General features: G+C 45.5%; 1 pseudogene; it reads left to right on the top strand.

Moving 5' to 3' along the window:
* Window positions 1-656: 656 nt before the first annotated feature.
* On the top strand, window positions 657-2236 carry LOC141961083 (putative C->U-editing enzyme APOBEC-4; annotated as a pseudogene).
* The last annotated feature ends 20107 nt before the right edge of the window (window positions 2237-22343 follow it).

Genomic DNA, 22343 nt, shown 5'->3' with positions numbered 1-22343 from the left:
GCATCTAACCCATGGCATGGTTACATGCACCCAAGCCCCCTTCCTAGCTCACTTAAATTTCTGCTTTCTCTGACACTAGAGTAAGTACCGCTATCGCAGTGGCCTAAACCAGTAACCTAGACAGCACATCTACTTCTCCCTCTTTACACTGCATACACTTTGAGCTCCACCAAACCATTTGGAAATGTGCACCTCATAGTCCTATGTATTGGTTCTCTGATGACCATTCTTGTAAATAACCCCAAAAGTCACAAGGGCTTTAGAGACTGCTTGGGGTGTCCAGGCTCAAAGCCCACAGTTAAACATCCCCCGGCGTCTCTAAGTATTCCAAAGAACACCATATTCTGGCCTCCTCTTTCGTCTTGTTGACACACAGCCAGCACTCGTCAGTCCGTTTGATCTGAATCACCAGGCAGCTAGTTGGGGAGGCAATAGTAACTTTCTTCTTCATCATAGGATTTTGAAAAGAAAGCTTGCCACATCACTGGAGTGGAAACTCTGGACCAGTCCTAAAAGGCCAGTGAAGGAAATCAGACGAGTATTTACTGAGCTGGAGCTGCTGAGATGGTAATTATACCTTTTGGGTTTTGGTGGTGTTTTCCTGTTTGCTTTGCCAGATTTCATAAGGCTCATCTGCTAATCAATTCCTGAAAATCATGGCTGGTTTTATTATACAGTTTGTCCTGTCTAGGGTAAGGGAGCAGAGCCGGAGAAATATTTTCAACTTACGTTTTTAGCAAAAAAGGCTAGTTTGTGAAAAGGAAAAATGTTCCTAGGCTGCAAGGGCGCTTTGTTCTGTGTGTCACTAAGTTGCTATACGCTGCTACAAGTTTCAGTACGTTTTTGAGGAGACTGTCCCCTACTATTTTTGCGGTTCAAGTGCCAAATAAATCGAAGGGTTGACTTAAGCTAATACTTCCCCTTTTCACTCAGGACTGTCAGCTATGTAGCTCATAAACGGGGAGATTTTTCAACAGAACTTGAATCCAGGAGAGAAAACAATTTTCCAAGAATATCTGACAAACCAGGGGACTGTGGTAAAGCCCTGTTGCTGGCAGAGACAGAACCACACCTGCGCCAAGTGTCCCTACCACATGCGGGCTGGTGAAGAAGCGAGAGTCCCTTACGCAGAATTTGACAGGGTCTTTGGCTTCCCTTACAGATCAACAGCAACTCTCCGAAACAAACACCTCCTCTTCTGTGAACTGAGGAGTTCCTCAGGCAGCGTAGTCCAAAAAGGCCATGCTACAGACTGTACTGAGCGAGGCTACCATCCCGAATCTGTGCTGTTTGGGGTGGGTGGTTATCTGGATGCAGTTACAGATGCCCATGCAAACATCGGATGCATCGTCCTCTATGCAAATTACTCTCCTTGTAACGAGGTTTACCACTGCTGCGTAAGTAAAATCTACACCCTTTTGTGGAAGTATCCAGAAATCACGCTCTGCATCTATTTCTCTCAGTTTTATCTCACCGAGGACGGTTTCCCCACGGCTGCGTGGAACGGCGAAGCTTTGCGGAGCCTCTCCCAGCCTGTGGCCTGGGGTGACTCTGCAGAGACTGCCTGGGGGGGCCTGGTGTTACCTCCTCTGCAATTTTGTGTATGGCATCCCAGGGTCAGCCCTTCATCACTCAACTCCACCATCAAGAACCCTAGCAGATCAACAAAATCTGCATCCAGTTAACAACTTAACAGGAATTACACCCTACTTTAGGAAAGCCTTTCCACAGGCGAGGCAGGGAAACCCTGCTGTGCAGCAGAAATTAAAGGCCTTTTCTTCTCCTAGTCCGGCCTCCCAGCAGCCTTTCCAAGCGATGAAAGGCAGACTGCTACCTCCGATGTCTCACAGCCCCTTGGTGCTTTTCCCAGGCATGTTTCTGCCCTTTCAGAGGGAACATCTATACCCCAGACCTAAAAATATCGTAAGGCATTTAAAAATGCCAAAGGAATAATTCAGTGACACTCATAATCCTGATTTTTTTCCAAGCAGCAGGCACCTACTCTAAAGATGATACTAACTGAACTGCTTTCTGGCTATCAAACTGAGATCACAGATGGAAAAAAGAAAAAAAAAAATCAATAAAGTCACCTCCTACAAAAGTTAACCCACAGAATAACTGGTGGTCTCGAATAGCTGATTCTGAAGATAGTATACTTTTATTTTATCCCTGTTCCTTTCAAACATAATTCTATCGCACTAAAACCAAAACCTTGGTATCTTCTGATTACCTCCTGGGAGTAATTTGTTTGTTGCCCTTAAGCCAATTGCTACCAGAAACATGTGAACAGTCCACAAGCTACCGCCACAGCCAGACTTGCAGCTTCCCAGCTGAGGCAACTTTGGGGGAACACATGACATATCCTAAATTCCTCCTCTGTCAAGAAGGTGGTTCTGTAGGTAAGGCTGATCTATCGATAAAGTTTTCCCACCGGCTGTTTCCTTAATAGTAGAGGGGTTTATATACACTTATTTATGTGTGTGCATGTACTTTACGCCCCCCCCCCCCCTTGGGTTCCTCCCTTCCGTTAAGAGGAAGCTCACAAAGCTGTGTCATTTTGTAATTGATAGCAAGTATCTGATAGGATAATAGAGATAACAGATCTACACAGTCCAAGTGTAACTTGAAAAAGAAAAACAAAGTTTCTGTCATTTAGAGCAGTGTTTTCACTGTGTGATTGAGTACATTTGTGATGACACTAAAGGTCTTGAAGAAGGGAGCAGCTGAAGTCAAGATCATGCTGTTGCCTGGGGAAACCGGGGTTCCTTCCTAGGTAACAGCCATTGCCAAACACACACACTGTCTAATTTTGTGAGGCAGTGCTGCTGCTCCTTTTTGACTCTTTTTGTGGCATCTCTTACTTAGTTACGCATATCCGAGTAGAAAAAAAGAGGTTGCTTCCCCGTGTGACCTTAACCACCCTTGACTTCAGCAGAGGTGATCCCCCTTGGAAACGCAGAGGTTCTTCTGAGCCTCAGACGACGTTAGAGAGGCAGCACTGCGCTAAAACCCACCCGATCCCTTACTTTTACAACGCCTAGGCGCTTTTTTAGGACAGCTTTCTTGCATGAGACGGAATCCCTCTGCACTTTCCGATTAAGTACTAGCTAGCACGGCCACAAGCAGGCGCCTGTGCTGTAGCATCGGGGCGATTACTTTTCTTTCGCTAGATTTTGTAGAGCCGCTGCTCTTTTTGAACTCTTGTGGTAAGTAGGCGGCGTTTGAGCTTGGACTTCCAAGCTCAGCACCAAAGCCTGTTCCCCAGTGCCGGAGCACGCCGCGTGGGCACTACCTGGCGCCACCCGCGCTCCGTGTCGCCCCCACAGGCCCGTTGGAGGGGGCGGCGGGCTCTCGCTTCGGCCAGAGCCGTCTGAGAACGCTCCCTAGGCTGAACCCGCACGGCATCGCGCCCTGTCGCTGTGTCCGCAGGACCAGCTCGCTGTCGGGGCTCGGCAGGAGCGCGCTTGCCCGGAGCCCGAAGTCGATGGCCACTCCGCGTCCCGCGGCGCCCGTCCGCGAATGACGCGGTAACCACAGCAACCGGACGCCCTGGCACGCAGCCGACCAATGGCAGCTCGCTTCCCGCGTGGCTCCACCCCCTCGCGCCCAACGGCCGGCGCCTGCGCAGAGCTCGCGCCCCGGCGGAGGGCGCGTGCATAGCGCTCGCGCCCAACGGCCGGCGCCTGCGCAGAGCTCGCGCCCCGGCGGAGGGCGCGTGCATAGCGCTCGCGCCCCGGCGGCGCCTGCGCGGGGCGGGGCGGGGCGGGGCGGGGCGGGGCGGGGCGCGGCGCGGCGCGGCGCGGCGGCCATGGCGAAGCACGCGGTGTTCTCGGCGCGGTTCCGCCGGGTGGATGTGGACGAGTACGACGAGAACAAGTTCGTGGATGAGGAGGAAGGAGGCGACGGGCAAGCGGGGCCCGATGAGGGCGAGGTGGACTCATGGCTGCGGCAATATCCTTCCGCCGCCGGGCGGGAAGTAGTCCCGGCAGGAGCGGGCGCGGCGGGGAGGGCTGCGGGGAGCGGCGGCCGCCGGCGCTGCCTTTTGCGGGAACATCCGTGCCCGGCGCTCCCGCCGAGGGGCGACCCGGCCCTGAGCCGACCGGAGGGCGGGCAGGGGCTGCGGGGCGGCCGGGAGAAACTGCGAGGGAGCGCTGTGTGCAGTTGTCACCGAAATCCGGGATAAAAATAACTTATCAACACCAATTTGATGTAGATAAGCAGACACTTCTTTATTGACGGCCGGACGTGTAGGGGAGTGCTCTCACCAACAACACGTACCAGGCACCAGGGTCATACATCTTATATAGAACTTACTCATACATATTCATTAAGTCTTTATACATAAGCATACAATTTCTAGGAAATCATTAGCATATTCTCCTCCCATTTCCGATTCTGCGCAGTAAAGGTTAGAAATGTCCAGAAATGGGTCTGGGGTGTAATGTGAGTAGGTGGCCCATGAGTCGGTGGTCGCGATCTCCCCCTGCCGGAATTACCTTCTGCTTAAGGACACAGTTTTCTTGGCAGGTACCTGCAAGCTGTTACGGTTACTTCCCTCGGTTCTCATTAATCCTGGACCTTGACAACTACTTGCATTCTTCTAGTCCTATACATGTATTATAAATCAGATTACAAATCACCTCATGTTTTGTTACCTAGGTTCTAACCATTCTTACTAAACAATTATGACCAATCCTTTCGGCCTTGGTACGGGGCTGTACAGGGGATTTTAGAGTAGCGATCGGTTGCTAGATTCAAAATACAATAAATGTAAAATGATTTTTACTAAAATATCCCTTAATTCTATACTTACATTAAAATTAAACATAATTTAATTTCAGTTGATAATAAAATCAGTAACATTCCCCCCTTTGAAAGTGTTGAAAATTATTTCAATACTTTCACACTTTTATTCTTTCTCATTTTTGAGGCCAAAGTTTGTCTTGCTAGATGATGGTGGTGGTGGGCTGTAGTCTGGTGGCATAGTGGGTACTTTTCTTATAATTCTATGATGTATTGCAAGTTTATTAGTAAACTGTCTTTTAAGGCACGCATACACTAGCATAATCATTAAAAGGACGATCAGTAATAAAAACAGAGTCTTGATTTGGGATTTCAGCCAAGAGCTCAAATTCCAACCTAATCCACTAAAAATTTTTCTTAGCCAATCTTCTGATATGTCTTCTCGAATGGTTTCTGTTTCTTTTTCGATTTTGCCTAACAGATCTAAATCATGTTCTAAATCCTGTTTAACATTTGGAATATGAATGCAGCAATGATCCGATCTATCTTTGAGATATCCACACACTCCATTCTCTTTTAACAGAAGCATGTCTAATGCCATCCTGTTTTGAAGTGTCATTCGGGAAGTTGCCTGTAACTGTATATTTAATTCTTTAAATCCTTTTCTTGTAACATTGGCCAATTTTTTTACTTGTCCTGTTAAGTGATAAAGCTATTCTCTCTTCCTATAGGACGCTATTGGGTTCAGAAGAGACTCTAAAGCCTGGCCAGTTTTTACTCCTGTTAATGGTTCATTCCAAGTGTCATCATCTGTTTCAGACCTTTTGATTCGTTGTAATTTTAAATTTTTCTAGGGATCCCTTGAATGGTGATTTCTTCCAAATTGGACACAATGTTGGCAGGCCTAAAGTAATTTGTTTTACCTTACTATCTACTGGTAAGTGGGTTGTCCAGGTGCCATCACTTAATGCCCAAACTAAATGTCCTGGACTTTGAGTGGTGGATTTCTTACAACTAGAAAAGTATCTGCTTCTGGGTGTAAAGATGCTAGTCATGGTGAAGTTATTATAAAAACCTCGACAATAACAACCAAACTTCTAAGTATCTGCCAAATGAGGAATTCTTTGAATTATTAAGTCTGCATTGCTGCAATCATACACCTTTTCACATTTCTACCATGGTACTACAATGTTCCTTTTCTAATCGGGTAGTGCCTTTATTTACTATTGAGGGAAGGATTGTAAACACTCTATTGATCCAGGTACTCTCCCAAGTAAAACACTAAGGGGTTCTGGCCATGTACTGAAATAGTAAGAATATGGACATAGACCATACAGAGTCTCACCTTGCCTGGTTTTGGGTACTTTGCCCAGTTTTGTTACACTGCTATTCCATGATGATCCTGCTCACATTGTTGTTAACTTGTTCATCATATGAACACCATCCTAGATTAGGGTTTGGGCCTCCTGGAAGGAGAACTCGATCCAAAGCACTAGGTTGAGACCCTGTTACAAAGTCATAATTTAGTAGTTTTTCGCAGTCTGATTTTTTTCCTGGTGATTTCCATTGTTTTCTAATAACTTTCACTTGTTCGTACCATTGAATCACTGGCTTTTGTTTGCAATAAGTGGTCTCGTTTTTGTGTTCTAGATAGGTCAAATTAATAGTCAAGATTCTCCAAGGAATAGATTCACCTACTGCTCTTGGAATTGGTAAACAAGCTGTGATCTGGGTGACATTTTGTAAGTTGGCAAATCCCTTAATCAATCCCAACATCAAATTTTCTTCAGGTATTTCTTTGGGAATTTGGATTAATTATTCTGTATCTGCTTGCCTTCTGTTGCTTGCCACCAGATCAACCATGATTCCACCAGTGTCACCTTCCAAGCTAATATAAGGAGAACAATCACAAACTGATATGAAATTTTAAACATGTTTTAAAGTCAGTTTTAAAGTCTTTGGGTCACGGCTTATAATCTTCCATGGAGTAGGTGCTTTCTTCACTCGGGTATAGTGTATCCAAGCATCTGATTCTGCAATTTTGATAGCCGTAAAGGTTGTTAACAGTATCTGAAAAGGTTCTTTCCAGCGCTCCTGTAAAGGTTCAGAAGTCCATGTTTTCACATAGACATAATCTCCTGGTTGAAAGTCATGCACTGGAGTTTCTAGGGATAATAGTCTATTCCACAGCACTGCACTCCGAATCACAGTCAGTGTTTTTCCTAAAGAAAGTAAATAGTTATACACATCCTGTTTTCCTTTTACATGCATGTTTGGATTTGGTTCTGGGGACTCATAAGGTTTTTCCATACAGTAATTCATAAGGACTGACTGAGGTTCCATCTTTGGTTGTACTCTGATTTGTAATAATGCCAATGGAAATGCTTGAGGCCATTTTAAATTGGTCTCTTGACAGATTTTACTTATTTGTCTTTTTAAAGTTTGATTCATTCTTTTTACTTTTCCACTGAATTGCAGCCTCCATGGAGTATGCAAATCCCAAGTGATACCCAGAATTTTGATGACATTTTGAACTATTTCTGCAACAAAGTGTGGACCTCTGTCAGACAAAATTCTAACAGGAATTCCAAATCTTGGAATTATTTCTTGTAATAACCACTTTACTACTTCATTGGCTTGGGTGGTGCGACAGGGAAAAGCTTCTGGCTATTTTGTAAAAGTATCAGCCCCTACCAGGATGTATCAGTACCCATTTTGTCTAGTAATTCTGAAAAATCTACTTGCCAATAATCTCCATTTTCTGTACTAGATTTTAATCTACCCATTTGAGCTCTTTTCTTGATTACTGGATTATTTTTTAAACATACGTCACATTTTGCAGTTATTAATTTAGCCATGTCCACCATTTTAACAGATATAACTTGTTTTTGTAAAAAAGTTACTAAAGCTTCTGTTTCTTAATGACATTCTTGATGTTTGGTTTGCATTCTTTCTTTTATTAACAAAGGTGGAACTATTACTCCTCCATGAAGAGTTATTCACCATCCCGCTAAATTTTTCTTAGCATTCAAAAATTGACCTAATTTTCATCTTCTACTGAATATTTTGGCCTTTCCCTTGGAAGAGTTACTGTTTGGAGGGAATTAATGCCATTTGGAATGCTTGTTCCTTTGTTATTTTTCTTGCTGTTTGGACAGCCAAAATGTTTCCAATAAAATTTTTTTGTATTTTTAATTTGGTGTGATTTACAGTGCATGATTGCTACCTGATTTGGTTTTTGAACTGCTTGCAATAATTGTATAATTTAATTTTGATGCTTAATATTTGATCCCTGAGAGGACAATAATCCCCTTTCTTTCTACAAAGCTCCATGGACATGTACCACCCTAAGAGCATACTTTGAGTCTATCTAATTATTTACTTTCTTCGTTTCACTTAGTTCTAAGGTTCGAATCAAAGTAATGAGTTCTGATTTCTAAGCTGATGTGGTATTCGTCAGTGCCTTTGCTTCTATAACTGTGGTGTCTGTTGTTACCGCGTATCCAACATATCAGACTCCTCCATAAAGCTGCTACCATCTGTATACAATTCCCAGTCTGGTTGCTCCAATGGTGCATCCTTCAAATCTTCTCGACTGGAATAAACATACTCGATAGTAGCCAAGCAGTCCTGCTCCAGTGGCTCTTCTTCCTGTGTGGAACTTAAAAACACTGCAGGATTTACCAGGTTAGTTGTTTTTAGAATCACATCATCTTGTTCAGTCAGTACTACCTGGTACTTCATCATTCAGCTCAGAGATAGCCAATGTCCCCCCTTCTGTTCTAAAACAGTTATCACCATCTGTGGGACATAGACTGTTACTGTGCTTCCCAAAGTTAATTTCCGAGCTTCCTGTATGAGTATCACTGTTGCAGCCACAGCTCGAAGGCACTTTGGCCACCCTTTACTCACTGTGTCCAGCTGTTTAGAGAAGTATCCGACAGGTCGTTTCCAGCTTCCCATCTTCTGAGTCAGGACACCCAGTGCCAGGCGTTGTCTTTCGTGAACAAACATCTGAAAGTCTTTGGTGATGTCCAAAAGTCTTAAGGCAGGTGCAGACATTAAAGTGTTTTAATTCTGTGACAGCCCATTGTTGCTGTGGGCCCCATGTCAAAGGAGAGTTCTTTGGGCCTCATATAGCAGTTTAGCTGTCAGACCATAACTTATGATCCAGAGGCAGCACCACCCTGTCATTCCTAAGAATACTCAGAGTTCATGAATATTTTTCAGCTTACATGGCTTCTCAGTGTTCTGTTCCTAATTGCCGCTGCCCTTTTGAAATCTTAAACTCCAAATGTATCACAGTCTGACATGCTATTTGGGCGCTTTTTTTTTTTTTTTTTTTTTTTTTCCTGGCTACCTTATACCCATTCAGTGCCAGAAATTTAAAAAGATCTATTGTTACCTATATGTAGGTAAATCTTTCTTCTGTAGCAATCAGTGTGTCATCCACATATTGTAAAAGAAAATGTCCAGGTTTTGGTTTGTCCTGTTTCCGTGTTTCAAGCTTCTTTGCCAGCTGATTTCCAAAAATTATCGGGCTATTTTTAAATCCTTGGGGTAGTCTTGTCCATGCCAGCTGCATCTTTCGTCCTGTTTGTGGATTTTTCTATTCAAAGCAAACGATTTTCTGTTTTCCTTCTCCAAGGTATACAAAAAAAAGCATCTTTTAAATCAAGCACTGTAAACCACTGATAAGTCTCCTTTAAAGCTGTTAACAGCGTGTAAGGATTTGCTGCTACAGGATATATACCCTTAACTATTTGATTCACTGCTCTGAAGTCTTGCACTAATTTATATTCACCCAATGGTTTTCTGACTGGTAGAATGAGAGTTTTATATTTAGATTCACACTCCTCCAAGATTTTATACTTCAAAAATTTATCAATCAGTTTCTTTCTTATATCTGGTACCAATTGTCCTATAAAAATCAAAGCCAATTATATCTGAGCTGCCTCAGTTTCTACTTTCAAATCAGTATTTATTTTTCTGGCAGCTTCTTCTAGTCTTTCTAGAAATGCTGAAGGAGATTCATTCTTATCTTGTCCCACCTCATACAATTTAGACCAGTTCAGAAACCTAGGCATGGCATGTTTAACTCCATATAAAATCCATTTCTGATACCAACTCAGTCTTTCTCTGTGTTCTACATTATTTGGATCCTCACTGCAGATCCCCAGATGAAGTATTCTGCTCTAATATTCTACCTGTTGTCCTACTCAATACAGTCACTTCTGCCTGTGCTTTACCAGCCTTCAATACCATCTGTTTTTCTGTATCATCTAACACATTAGCTAAAATCACCTGTAAATCACTCCAATCCAGATTCTGTGTTCTGTTCATATTATCTATTACTCTGCCTGTTTTCTCAGGATCCTCTTTATACACTTCTACTGCCTGCTTCTAAGCCATCAAATCCGTCACTGAAAAAGGCACTTTCACATACGCTGACCCATCATTGCCAACTCTCTGCCGCAGGGAAACTATTGTTTGTACCTGCTGCCGAGTTCTTTCAAGATACAGGGGTATGAATTACAACCTTAGACGACCCTTCATCCACATCTTCTATTCCACTACTTTCAGGTTCCTCTACCTGTTCTCTATATTCTCGCCCCTGATGCCATTCTCTCTGTGGAGGGCATATATCTAATTCCAGCCCTTCATCCTTTTCAGTAGAAACAATTCTTTCCTTCAAACAGTCTTTCCAAGTTCATATGTTGAACAACACTTTTTCACCTTTTTATCATCAGAAATTATAGCCATTACTAAATTATCCTTACTAATCAACTTACATTCTTTCTGCCAATCCTTCCTTTTAAATAAAAAAATAAATCAACAGATGGCACCTCACTCCATTTTCCTTCCCTTCTGCAAAACAGCATTAACTGAAAAATGGTATTATAATTTAATGTCCCATTCATGGGCCTTTTTTTCCTGATCATCCACAGTATACAGAGGCCACCAATGATTACAATATTCAATCATCTGACTCTTTCGCAAATCATCCTGCAAATCTCCCCAATGTGCTAACAAACATCCTAACAGAGAGGTTTTTGGAACTTTGTCATTTGCAGCAAGATTACCCATACTTTTGCTTTTAAACAAATGAGTCAGCTTAGATGCCATGGTTCAGTTATTTTGTTAACACAATATACAATTAATCACTCGCTCAAGTCTATCGCTTCGTCCTTCTCCGGCTGCACCCCTCGTGGGATAACAGAACTGCGGATCCGAACTCCACACTCACTTCATGCTCAATTACACGTCTCACACTTAACAAACACACTCACACCTTTCTACCATTACTACGACAAATAAAGGTATATAACACAATGCAACACAGTTCCTAATTACTACACAAAATTCAATTGACGAAACAACCAATCCCACAATAGAGTACATAAAAACTTCTAACTTTTTCGTTAGAGGCACTACCTTTGAGAACTCTATAGCATATAGGTTCTCTTGTTTCCAAATCCAAATGTCCAACCCTGCAATAGCTTTCGCTTATGTCTTACGGGCAGACGCCTAGGCTTCCAACAAACGAGGATCCTCTAGCCCAACCCTGCGCAGCTTTCGCCGCGTCTGACAGGCAGGCTTATATAGTGGGACTCTAACCCACTTTTCCAAAACGAATGCAAAACCAATACAAAACCAATGCAAATGCAAAACCAATACAAAACCAATGCAAAGGAGAAGTGTCTTACCAAAATCCAGGGGACGTCGCGAAGAGCCTTACGGATCGGGGATCGATGGGTATCCCCGAGTAATCCTCGGTGCCGGCTGGAACCGATCAGGTCCCCGACTCCTCCGGTCTCTCTCAGCGAGGTCCCATCTGGGTCGCCAGAAACTGTCACCGAAATCCGGGATAAAAATAACTTATCAACACCAATTTGATGTAGATAAGCAGACACTTCTTTATTGACGGCCGGACGTGTAGGGGAGTGCTCTCACCAACAACACGTACCAGGCACCAGGGTCATACATCTTATATAGAACTTACTCATACATATTCATTAAGTCTTTATACATAAGCATACAATTTCTAAGAAATCATTAACATATTCTCCTCCCATTTCCGATTCTGCGCAGTAAAGGTTAGAAATGTCCAGAAATGGGTCTGGGGTGTAATGTGAGTAGGTGGCCCATGAGTCGGTGGTCGCGATCTCCCCCTGCCGGAATTACCTTCTGCTTAAGGACACAGTTTTCTTGGCAGGTACCTGCAAGCTGTTACGGTTACTTCCCTCGGTTCTCATTAATCCTGGACCTTGACAACTACTTGCATTCTTCTAGTCCTATACATGTATTATAAATCAGATTACAAATCACCTCATGTTTTGTTACCTAGGTTCTAACCGTTCTTACTAAACAATTATGACCAATCCTTTCGGCCTTGGTACGGGGCTGTACAGGGGATTTTAGAGTAGCAATCGGTTGCTAGATTCAAAATACAATAAATGTAAAATGATTTTTACTAAAATATCCCTTAATTCTGTACTTACATTAGAATTAAACATAATTTAATTTCAGTTGATAATAAAATCAGTAACACAGTGAGATCATTCTTGCCACCCGCGGCAGAGAGAGAAGGAAACGCTCAAGTCAATCAGATAACAGGAGCCACTTTACTGTCGGGGTGGTCCAGGAGTGGGCACACAAGGCATCGAGTGGGTGTTTCATACACCGTGTTACCCTCAAGCTGATGGCATGGTTGAGCGAATTAATGGCTTGATCGAGAGGCCTGCCGGTGTTTCACGACCTACCTGGGATGTAAGGTTCGCATAAGCAGTTTTTATTGTTAATAACTGCCAGGGACATTACGTGAACCCAAGAAGGCGAGCGTTTTGTCCTATGGGATTATCAGGTGACGATGCTCCTATATTTGACAATCATAAGGGCCGGTTCCCCCTGAAAATACATGCAGGCCAGCCTGCGGTGGGGAAGTTGCCCTCTTGTGGCATTGTGCTTGTGACCTTGTTAAAATCTAGGGGGTTTCCATGCCTGGGAGGCCTTAGATAAAGGTGGAAAAACTCACCAAAGCAGTGCCTGATGGATAATCCCTGATTTCCAACTTGATGCCCGGGTTCTGACCCCAGGCCTAGTTCTGTTTCTTTTGTTAAGATCTTGGAGGAACAGATGACTTCGACATCCTGACTGGCAATGGTGACCCATATGGACAACCAAGACTCGGCTGACAAAGTGGTGGTGAATGAATCTTGTGAAATTGGCATCCTTCAGAAGAATGTGATTGAACTTGGTGCTGTTGTGTTAATGTCACTTTAGGTCAACAAATGAAGAAAGTGGCAAGAGACTTGAGGCAGTTGTTGCCATATTAAGCATTAACTGGATCTGTTTGAATCTTCCTCGTTAGAACGGTTAATCAGCTTCCTTCAGTGTTGATTGTAATACATTGTATGGGTGGGGGGTTGTTTTTTTTAAGATTTGAGTGTATAATCATCTAGGGATGACAATCCACAACGAGCATGGAGACTCACCAGGACCGCACTGCCTTTTAACCTTGGAGGCGAGAGGTGACTGCGCCGCCACTTCAAGGAAACCTGCCGAATTATGGCTGCAGTCACGGGGTGGATTGTGGCAGGTGCACCAGCCCAGTGGTGCTTCTTGGCTGCTGAGGGGTTGCTGCTCCTGGCTGCCCTTGTTCTCCGGGCTCCGTGGCAATCGGGGCCTGTGGCCAATGGGAGCCGCTATTGACACAGGTCAGATTCGGCCTGGGTATCGATGGAGTCCCCGGGGGGAGCCATTTGGAGCTCGTCCCCTGGAGCAGCAGCTGCGGCCGAGGACTCTCCCCCTGGGTCGGGATGCTGCCCAAGGAAACTCCTCGAGGGGCCTTGGCTCGGGACGCTGCCCTGAGCAGGTCCTCGAGGTTGAGAGCCCTCACTTGTCAGGTGAGTGATAAAGCGTTTGGGGTTGCCGTTAAACCCTAGGAAGTCATTCTGTGCTCCTCTCACAGACATTCGAACCTGTAATTTATGGAGAGCTAGTTAATTGTGTTAATAATAATTTTTTTATTTTTTAGTGGATTATGTGAGAGCCTTCGTAACAACAACCCAACTGACATACCTATGAAGGTGTAAGTAGAGCCGCCCCGGCCCCTCTAATCTCTGAGGACCGGCTAGAACGCAAGGGGATTTATCTTGTACCAAATTTATTCTCACCCGAAATGCAACACCACTCTTTCTGTGAAAAATTTTTTCCTCCTGTCCACTCTGAACCTCCCCTGTTGCAGTTTAAAGCCATTCCCTCTTGTTCTGTCACGCATCACCCGTGAGAAGAGACCAGCACCAACCTCCCTACAATGTCCTTTCCGGGAGCTGTAGAGAGTGATGAGGTCTCCCCTCAGCCTTCTCCTCCTCAAACTAAACAGCCCCAGCTCCTTCAATCGCTCCTCATAGGATCTGTTCCCCAGGCCCTTCCCCAGCTTCGTTGCCCTCCTCTGCACCTGCTCCAGCCCCTCGAGATCTCTCTCGTATTGACGTGCCCAAAACTGGACACAACACTCCAGGTGTGGCCTCACCAGTGCAGAGGACAGGGGGACTATCACCTCCCTGCTTCTGCTGGTCACACTATTGCTGACACAAGCCAGGATGCCGTTGGCTTTCTTGGCCACCTGGGCACACTGCTGGCTCCTGTTCAGCCGCCTGTCAATGAGAACCCCCAGATCCTTCTCCTCCAGACAGCTCCAGCCACACCTCCCCAAGCCTGTAGCTGTGCAGGGGGTTGTGGTGGCCCGAGTGCAGGACCTGGCACTTGGCCTTGTTGAAGCTCATCTCGTTGACGTTGGCCCACTGATCCAATCTATGCAAGTCTCTCTGCAGTGCCTCCCTATCCTCATGCAGGGTTAGGCTGCTCCTAATGCACACGTGCTCTCCCACCCAGAAAACACCTTCCCCAGGCTGCAGGCGCAGCTTGGCTGCAGCTGGGCTTTCCTTGGTGAGCACAGGGCTGCTGAAGTCTGTTGGAGAACGGCTTGCAGAGGGCAAGGCCACGGGTCTCTGCAGGAGCTGATTGCAGCCATCTGAGGTAAACAAAGGAAAAAACCCAGGGTACAGTTATGCTTACAAAGGACTGTTATGTTAACCAAGAAAGAAACTGAGGTACACAATGGCCTTGAGTGTGATGGGAAAGAGGGCAGGCCAGAAGAAGGAAGATGCCACAAGGGGCTGGGATATGATAATGTAGCCTTTTACATGTCTCCAATAGATTTGTGAGTAGTATGTGTGATTATTGTAGAGTGCTTATGTAAGGTGTGATTTCTTTCAATAAAGTTGAAGCTTGCTCTATCATTCACGTTGAATCGGCTGCTTGCTTCCTCCGCCCGCCGCAAGTGGCGCACCGAACAGGGTTACCCGAACTCTGCTTTTCCACCGAACGGAACCCAGGAAGCGGCGGGACGGATTTCGGAGCAGGAAGGCGATAAAGTCGCTGCCGGCGGCAGTAGATGTGTGCCATCTCCTAAAGCGTCGGGATTTGTAAGTCTGACATTGGAGCAGCTGGTCCAGCTTCAGGAGGTTTTGCAATCCGGGGAGGGCTACCCCGGAATAGGCCGCAATAGGGATTTACCCAGGAAAGGCCAGGCCGCAATAGGGATATTACCCAGGAAAGGCCACAGGAATAAAAGGCTGAATAGGGATTACCCAGGAAAAGCCTTCACTGGTTGTTGGCTACTTGATCGGACTTTAAGGAAGGTCGTCAAGCTGCACCAGGAATTTAAGGAATTTTTGCCCGGGCAGGAACAAGGAACGAGAGGTAGCCCTTAAACTTTTTGCTTTTTAGAAAAGCAGGGAGTAGGTCCGTTAAAAGACTTAGCCGCGCTGATCGGTCTGGGCAAGGCTAAGGGACACTTTAAAGAGCCAAATTTATTGTTTAAAGAAGCAGAATGGCGTGATAATCTTTTAGACCCTGATGCTGTAAATCCTGAAAAAGAATCTGGACTGTCTGGTCTGTGTCCTCCTTTAATTGGGGATGATCCATAGATAAAACTGAGGTGAAAAAAACATAAAAGTGAGGCGAAAAAACTTTGGCGCAAGGGAATACGGACATGGCAAGAAAAATTCTTACTCCTGTAAGCTATGAGCCGAGTCATCAGCCACGTTGGGAAAAACGGCATTTTTCTATTATTAAAGATTTAGAGAAAAGCATTAATAAGAACGGGCTGCAAAATCTCAGACTACGACAGCTGTACTGGAGGCGATGGCTCAGGGATCTCGACTGGCCCCATAAAAACTGGCTAACACTTTTAAGAAAAAACGGCATTCACGCCGGCACAGTACTCTGAAAAATCAAAATCTGAAAAACCGAGCGTGTACATCTCTGTGCTCGGCGTTCGGAGCTGGCGGCGGCGGCCCGGGGCCTCCCCGACCCCCCCGCGGAGCGGCCGCCTGCGGCTGAGCCCGGCACTGCGCGCTCGGCACCCCCCCGCCAAAAGCGGCAGGGTTGTGCAGCACAGGCTTTAGATGTTCTTAATGGAGTCCTCGTATTTGTCATATTTGTCATTTTATGTTGTGAGTGATGAGTGTCAGGAGCTCCTGCGTGCAGTTGTGCGACTGTGTGTGTGTGTGTGTGTGTGTGTGCGCGAGACGCGGCCGCTGCAGCCGCGGAGTTCTGCGGCCAAGGGAGCGGCCGCCGAGGAGCTACAGGGTCCTAGTGCCCGCCCGCTGGGGCATCGGTGCTGCGGTTTGTTTGGGCTCCGTGTTCTCAGTGTTACAGGTAAAATACCTCCTCTAACGGGAGGCAGTAATTCTGTGTTGACTGTTATCTTGAATTTAGGTGCATACTCTGCGGAGAGAGTGCACCTCTGAAAATATTGTTAAAAAGTCATCCGCAACCTTACAGGGGTTGTTTGTTTTACCAGGGGTCGTAGATGCTGATTATGAAGAGAAAAATCAAAATTATGGTCTGTACCCCTATGTTCAGTAACAAAAAAGTAAAAAATTGCTCAGCTTGTTAAAGAAGCTGCAATTACTCGGGATTTGGATCAGCAGGTACCCCTTAAATTTTTTTTGACTAAAACAGTAACACAAGGTTCACTTCTGGTAAAATGTACTCTCGTTAAAGCTGAAAAATCTGTCGAGCTGACAGGCGTTTTAGATACTGGTGCAGATGTTAACCATAATATCTGTGAGCAGATTGGCTGTTAGCTCCGGTAACTCAAATGCTTTTCAGGGTTGGTGGTCATGCTGTAACAATTTAAAGCAAGGATCTCATTCATGTAAGAGGCCCAGAAAATTGGGTAGCAAATATCCATCCATTTATATTGGAAAACCCCTATTGCATTTTGGGGTCATAACTGTATGACTCAACGAGGAACTCAAATTGGATCAAGTTTGTCTTAATCACCACTGTAGCACAACCCACCCTGAAACCCACCCTGACACTAACCTTGTAAACCGAATCACCTGTGTGTATTGTCCTGCAACAACTTAAAACTGTTATTAAGACTTTAAAAGATTTACAGTCACTGTTAGGAACCATAAATTAGATACAGCCGTCGTGGGCCTAACTCATGATGATCTGCATAGCTTATTTGATATTTTGTGAAAAGATCCTTCACTGACATCACCCAAAGTACTTACAGAGAAAGCAAAACAAGATCTTCACCGTATAGCTAACAAGCATCGCAAGTGTACTGCATTCCCCCACAGGACAAACCATCGTAGAAAGAGCACGCCAGATCTTGAAAGTGCTGTTGCAAAAACAAAAGGGGGGAGAGATCTTGGCTCCCGGTCAACCATTTGCTCTGCTGTAAAACGCATGCATTTTTTCCACCAGAATGCCAGAGCAATACAAAACCAGGTTTCTTTATCAAGGCATCAGGCTAAAGACATCACTGCAACTTGCCCTGAATACCAGAAAGACTCCGTCTCTTCAACAGGGAAGTGGTGTTGACTCTTGGGGACTCACCTCCTCAGAATTATAGCAATCTGTTGTCACTCACTTAGGTGCATTTCAGATACTAAAATATGTACAGGTGTCTGTTAATACCTTTCCTGGAGCACTGTTTGCATCCTGTCATACAGTGGGGAGTCAAGCGTCTGACCTGCATTCCCCATTCACCGGCTGGTCAGGCCACTGTGAAGCATACATCTAGCAAGCTAAAGCGTCTATTGCAACAACAATAACAACAAAGGGGCAAGACGCAAGATACCAATCTACACCTCACAAAAGGCTAAATAAGGCATTATATGTCATGAACATTTTAAACATTTCCCCTGTGTTACAGGTGTCACCAATATTGTGTCATTTCTCATCACAGATACCAGATCAACAAGAAGTCCAAAGCAAAGCTCAAGTGTTAACAAAAACCTAGTAAGGGGTAACTGGGAAGGACCATTTTCTTTAATAACCTGGGGAAGAAGTTATGCTTGCGTCTCCACAGGTCTTAGTCTCCAATGGTCACCAGCAAGGTGTGTGCAACCACAGCTGAGGCGTGAGAGGCAGCCAGCACTCGGGATCCAGCTGTGGGTGCTGTGAGTGCCCCTGTGCGGACAGTTTGCGGTCTCTTCGACTGATCGTTCAAGCAGAATGTCTGAGTAATGTTTGCTACTGCAACAGGACAAACTACACTACAGTTGCCAATTCTTTTAAGAGAAAATGCTAACAGTAATTGTAACTCCTTAATGAAATATATAAGCTTACTAGTCGCTTGTGCAAAATGTAGTTTAGAGAAAATGTAGTTATTAATAAGGATAAGATACCGCAAGAATATGTGTATTCCACTTTCTGTGTTTAGTAACATTGAGAATTAAGAGCTCAAGTGTTTAACCTTATTTAGAAACTCCCTTGGTTTTCCCCCTGGAGTACTGGCCAGGCTCCAGGTGGAACCCAACAGGAGGATGAAATCAGATGTTTCCGCTCAAAGAAAGTTGCCAGTTATTTTGGCTTGTTGCTTTGAAGGCTGGACCTGCTTGCAGCGACTTTGGATGCCTCACCTACGGATGGACGCATCACGTAGGGTTTCCAGTTTGTGAGGAAGGGCATTCTAAATTCTCGCTGTATCCAGGGTTCCCTAGCAATTGCGGATCTGAATGTTAGTACTTCTATTAATTAAGTGTGCTATTCCATATTTTCCTCACTGTTTATTTTCTAGTATTTAGTCATATCCCTTGAACATAGGTAATATGGGATGCTTTGTACTTAATAGGGTACCTTTAACAGTTTATTGCGGTGATTAGGAATAGTATTATTGATTGTAGTAATTATTAAAATAGCATATAGTTGTATAATGAGAAATATTAGTAAATTTATGCTTGTGCAGCCTGCACAAAAAGAAAAAGGGGGAATTGTTGGAGAACGGCTTGCAGAGAGCAAGGCCACGGGTCTCTGCAGGAGCTGATTGCAGCCATCTGAGGTAAACAAAGGAAAAAACCCAGGGTACAGTTATGCTTACAAAGGACTGTTACGTTAACCAAGAGAGAAACTGAGGTACACAATGGCCTTGAGTGTGATGGGAAAGAGGGCAGGCCAGAAGAAGGAAGGTGTTGTGACATGCCTGAAGTGCTGCAGGGGGCTGGGATATGATAATGTTTTACATGTCTCCAATAGATTTGTGAGTAGTATGCGTGATTATTGTAGAGTGCTTATATAAGGTGTGATTTCTTTCAATAAAGTTGAAGCTTGCTCTATCATTCACGTTGAATCGGCTGCTTGCTTCCTCCGCCCGCCGCAGAAGTCAAACTCCCTTTAACAGCCGCAGCTGACTGAGAATGATGGACACAACAGCAGGCTGCTAACAGCAGAATAATTCATCAGACCTGAGGTATTGGAGGAGGAAATGTCTAGCTGTTGAGCTTACTCCTCTTCAGCTGATCCCATCTCCCATTTCAGTGGGTTTTGGTTGGGGGGCGCTCACAAATCCTCTTGTCCGTGTCACTGCTAACGTCATGCTGCCACGTGCTCCTCACCCCACTTCCCACAGGTAGAAATGCTGCCCGCTAGCCTGCCCCATCCCTCTCAAAAAGCACAACGAGGGACTGAAAGAAAAATTAACCTCGTGCAATTCCACTAACAGGCACCACAAGAAAATCTGGTTTCAGGGAAGGAGAGCTTCAGTCTGCCTTGTATCTCAGCAACACAGAGGGAACTGTGCAAAAATCCTGACTGGGTTGCTTTCATTTTTACACATTTATATCTAGAGTCTCTCCATTCCTCTAAAAGCAATGCTCTCGACACGACAAGCAGGCTTGGGCCCTGCTGGCAGTGTCGACAGTCTCTCTCAGGCTACTTCTTCTGGCAACAAGGCACAGACTGCACCTTTTTCTGAGACGCATCAGCGGTTCCTACGGGAGCGATGCAGGCGTCTTCAGGCTCAGGGTGATTAAACTCGCATGATGGAACACTGGCCGAGTCTGTGCTGTCACCCGAGCCCCCACTCGGAGCAGATTTGGGTTGCTCTCTGAGGGGTGTGTTATGGGCCAGTGGATCACTGGTTCCTGGGGGGTGAAAGAGGATTGAGCACTGCTTTCCGACTTGTGCCCTTTGCACGAGGCAAGGGAAGTGAATCAGTACATGTACGTGACTTGTACATGAGCAGTACAAATGAATTAATGGCCAAACTCTAGGGCAACCTGTGCAGAAAGACTGACGTTAAATCTTTCTGATAGTCAGTATCAATTCGGAGTTAAACTCTATTAGTGCTGGACCTGTTACGGGCGGCAAAGTAAAAATACCTCCCATGCAGATTCCAGCTGCAACTAAGTTAGTTGCAACAATTAAGAGATTTAGGTGTAGGAGTTGAAAGCCAAGCACCCCAGAAATCCATCTCATTTCTCCCAGACAACCTGTCTTAGTTGAACTGCCAACAGTGGGAGCGGTATCGTTGGTATTGGATACACCAATAAACAAGTATACCTGGAAAGCCAAAGATGCTCATGGAAAGGAGCACAAAATTAATACAAGGTGGATTGCCCCATCTTTCTAATTATAACCCACTCCCGGTTCACAAAACGAACCAAGAAGCTTTTCCTTCCTTTTTCCTGCAGGTCAGCGCTCCTGGAGACAGATGCCCTGAGTCATGAGGAGGGATCCTTATGTAAATCTAAATTTTTGTGCAGTGCCGATGTTCGTTGCCTTACTAACGTTTTTAGGATGCGTTGTCTATCATTGCAAAAATTGCTTTGGGTGACCATTCTCCTCTCCCTTGGTTCCGAGGGAAGGTCCCTTTGCTAATGGGGCCTGCACTTTAAAAGGTCATTACTGGACCCATGAAGGCGAGGTGGAAGTACCAAGGCCTAAACCACGCCTGCACGCTAGGCTGGGGGTGTGGAATTTCATTTTCCTGCTGCGTAGGCAGACAACCCGCGCCCCCCCCGCCCCGGCGAGTCAGAGTGCCATCTTCAGCCACAACAGCCACCGGAATATATACCCTGTTGACACTTAATTGTGTGGCAGGTGCTCTGTTAGCTCTTGCTGTATTTTTCCCGTGTGGTATGTATGTGGTCATCCTGTAAGCGTCCGTGTAAACCGTCTTGCAGTTGTACCTGTTCGTGTGAACAACCACCTTCTCCCCCCAGTTCCCAAAGGCTGGAAGCACATCCCTCGGCCCGGCCCGGGACACATTTTGTTTGAATATGTCTGCTTAAAAACTGTTAATTGATAGTGTTGTTATTACTGTTGCCTTTATCATGTGCTTGGTTAGGACTGTGCTTTATTTGTTATTTGCAGTGTTGTTGGTCGTTTACCTTTCTTTGACTCTGGGATAGAACTCCACCTGCACACACGCTTTGCCACAATAATTCTTAATACCCCCTCGTGTTAGAGGAGGTTATAGAATCAGGATGCAGGAATGGAGCTGCGTACTCGGCCGGGTTCAGAGGGCAGCTTTGCCACTGGTTTGTATGAAGCCCTCCGGCAGGACTGACAGGCTCAGGCACTCCCTGCAGCCCGGGACCTGCACCGCTGCGTGTTTGCGTGGCAGCTCCGTCTGGGTCGCCACGTTCTTTCTGGTGGTGGTTTTGACGCGAGTGGAGGCCATGGTTCAGTCTACTCGGGGAGGACGATAAGATGAAACTGGCTCGGATAAGTTCCAGACCCAGGAGATGGACTGCGCCCTGTCCGCTGGCCCTGCCTGCGCAAACTGAGGCGCCAGGCTCGGGTTGGCGTGCGTGACTGATGCACCGGGATGGCTTTTGCTTTGCCCTGGAGCTCTCGGCAAGCTCGCTGCACTCCTGCAATGTGTGACTGGACTACGTATGGCTCGTGGTGAGCTGCTGCCCCTCCGTGGGTAACGTGGGTGAGAGACTGCTTTACTTGGACAGCCCTTCCAGCCACTGTGCGGAAGAAACACAGAAGCCGTCCTCATAGAAACTTTTAGGAATTCAAAAGAAAATGCACGATTGCAGAGTAAAAAAAGGTATAGGAAGGTTGTAGCTGAAGGGTTACGGCTAAAATATGGCATTTCAAGTTCTCTGGGTGGCAGGGGAGATGGGTTGTGGGAGCTGGAAGAAGTTGAGAACAGTTAAAACAGTAAAAGTGATGAAGTTGGAAAGAGTGACAGTGAGGGAAGTGGTGTGAGGTAGGAAAAAACCCCACAACTGACATGCAGTAATAAAGTCTTAAGAAAACAGATTCACTCCAGGCAAATA

Source organism: Athene noctua, chromosome 5, assembly GCF_965140245.1.
Source record: "Athene noctua chromosome 5, bAthNoc1.hap1.1, whole genome shotgun sequence".
Lineage (NCBI taxonomy): Eukaryota > Metazoa > Chordata > Aves > Strigiformes > Strigidae > Athene > Athene noctua.
Note: the sequence above shows the minus strand (reverse complement) of the source record. Positions and strands in the feature narration are given on the sequence as shown.